General features: G+C 39.8%; 1 pseudogene across 1 annotated transcript; it reads right to left on the minus strand.

Moving 5' to 3' along the window:
* Window positions 1-277: 277 nt before the first annotated feature.
* On the minus strand, window positions 278-2,016 carry LOC116563103 (annotated as a pseudogene). Its single transcript, XR_004274230.1, has 2 exons — window positions 1,184-2,016; window positions 278-711 (listed from the first exon to the last, which is right to left on the minus strand). The product of XR_004274230.1 is annotated as a calcium signal-modulating cyclophilin ligand-like (transcript).
* Window positions 2,017-2,756: the final 740 nt, after the last annotated feature.

The following is a 2,756-nucleotide window of genomic DNA, read 5'->3' on the forward strand; positions in this document are numbered from 1 at the left end:
TACAGATTGCAGCCCAGTCTTTCGGAATGAGTAAGGGTTACTGCGTCTAAGAAAGAAGTGATGAGGCATAGGAATAAAAAAAGAGAGGGGGATGGGCAAAGAGAAGCACACACTTCAGGAAAGCATGGAGAAAGGGCGGAACAAAGAAACAGTGTGGTTTGTGCAGAAATTACAAAAATTTATAATTTTTTACAGCATCAAATGTAAGAGAGAAATGATAAAAGAAGAAACTAAAATTGGGTTTCTATTAGGAAAAAAGGAAGGTGAGATCTTCTCAGGACAGAATGACACAGATACAAAAGGCAGTCTTTAGGGCTGGCTGAGCCCACATTTATCTGCTCTCCTAGAAGCAATAGCTCAGCTCCCAAAAGAAGAATTACAAACCTGAGAAGTCAGAGGAAAAGTACGGAACAGGGGTTCTGATTAAACAAGAAAAATCAATTAATGACATTGGTACCCTATTCTTCATTTCAGTACTAATACAAACTCAACCCTTTTCAATCAGGGTATCTGCCATTCTACTTCTAATAAAGTAGTTTTACAACCCCTAAAGTAAAAGAATTACATGAAGGCGTAAACCAATTTGCCTCCTTTAGAGGCATTGCAATGTAGAAGACAATTTTTTTTTTTTGTAAGCTTCTCCTTCTCAGTTCTGCAGGCTTCATGGTACTTCAGAGCCTCAATAATCAAGCAGTTCATGAAAAAAGATAAGGTGATTTGCTGCCTTCCTCCCCATCACCTACATCTGGCATCTCTCCCCTTGCTATCTCTCCCCAACTCCCTACCCCCCACCGTCCCTCCCCTATTGCCCCCCAACAGATCCCAGTGTGTAGTGCTCCCCTCCCTGTGTCCATGTGTTCTCATTGTTCAACACCCGCCTATGAGTGAGAACATGTGGTGTTTGATCTTCTGCTCTTCTGTCAGTTTGCTGAGAATGACGATGGGGAGGAAGGCAGCAAATCACACTGCCATGTGTGTACCTATGCAACAATCTTGCATGTTCTTCACATGTACCCCAAAACCTAAAATGCAATAAAAGAAATTTTAAAAAAAGATTATCTAGAAGTAGAAGCTTTATATTTTTATATAAAATTAATGGACATGGTATTCATTAAAGTAAACCAAGCCTGAATACATTGTGAAATAAATCACAATCCAGAATGTTAAAAAAAAAAAAAGAAAAAAAGTGAAAAAGTGACACAGAGATCTGTGAAGACTTTGCCCATTTTGCCACAGGTGTCCATTGATCGATTTATCACTTCAGCAGGAATTCCCGATAATAGAAGTGCAGCTGTTAGTATTGTTGTCTTTATCTTCTTTTCACTCTTGGGAAACTATTTGTACAATCCCATGTATGCTAGTTGTAAAGTAAGAAATGGAGCAAATATGGACAAGTATTTGCAAACAAAAGCTCTGACTCCAAGAGCAAGAAGAGCACATCCCACCAATCTAAATATTCGAAAAGAGTCAAATTCTTCTGTTGTACTTCCACCCTCTTGATTGAGTTTTTCACTAATCAGTGGTTTCTTTAGCTTCACTGCTTCTTCGAATCTGGAAAGATACTGCTCTAGGCCATGACGAGAACCCCTGTGGACTGTGTCCGCTGTCCCCTCTGTTCCGCTGCTGGAGCCCAGGGCTGACATCATTACTGCACTTGGGGGTTTAATGAAAGAGTCCAGTTTGTCTCCCAGCTGGGTCCCCTTTACCTCGGCCATACCACCCTGCTGGTCAGTTGTTCCTGTACTGACCGAATCACCTAGCACTGCTGGCTTTGACACTGAAGGAACGCTGAGGGACTTCAGTTTATCACTGTCCTGCTGCTTTGATTTTGTTTGATTTTCTTCTTCAGTGCGGCTCCCGGGCCTGTGAAAGCCCATGATCCAGTTGATGCGCTGTTCCCAGTTCATGAGCAGCTTTCTCCAACGCAGATAGGCCCGATGCTGGAAAGCCGACAGGCCTGACCCCACCGGGACCCCAGCCTGCCCCATCGTTGGTGGCGACGGCCATTGACTCCATCCTCCAACCACAGTCCATTTTGATATTTTCATTTTTTCAAAACATTAAAAAAATTATACTGTGTTTAAACTCAAGACATTCGAAAAATTTTAACTCTTTGTCCAGACAAATGTATATATTTCAATCAAATTTCACCTTTTATTTATCAAGCAGCACTGAGTCCCACTGTAAAAATATTTCTTCACTTAACGTTAACGGGAAGACACTCCTTAGCTTCACCCCATTCTGCTTTGTCTCAATTTCTATCCATTAGGGCCCTTACTCATCTCCCAGATGTTTTATATGTTACCATTTTATTATCCACAGTAAGATACAAGTCCTAAGTTTATACATGAGGAATTAAATACTCAAAGATCGGTAAGATAATATTAACCTAAATCATGCCACCAATAACTATCAAAACTCTATCTTAAATCCAAAACTGTTTGCTTCAAAATCAAATGACCTTTGGGCTACAACATATTGCTTCATTTGCATTACCATGCTTTTCATTAGATTCAAAAAGGGTCTTAGAGTGTTTCTTTAAACATTGCCTAAACTTTAGCTGTTTTTAAATTATTCAACATACAGGACAGTCATATCAATCAGAAGAAATCAAATGATGGTTTAATGATAAACACATTAAATCAGTTGTACACCTGCAAAAATGCATCACAATTTTGTATTCCAGGGAAACTATTTCCACCACCATAACTTTTAAGAACTGGAACAGAAACAAACAAAAGGAGGAAAGATGTTTC

This window comes from Sapajus apella, unplaced genomic scaffold (genome assembly GCF_009761245.1).
Source record: "Sapajus apella isolate SASKATOON/1434 unplaced genomic scaffold, GSC_monkey_1.0 scaffold34, whole genome shotgun sequence".
NCBI lineage: Eukaryota > Metazoa > Chordata > Mammalia > Primates > Cebidae > Sapajus > Sapajus apella.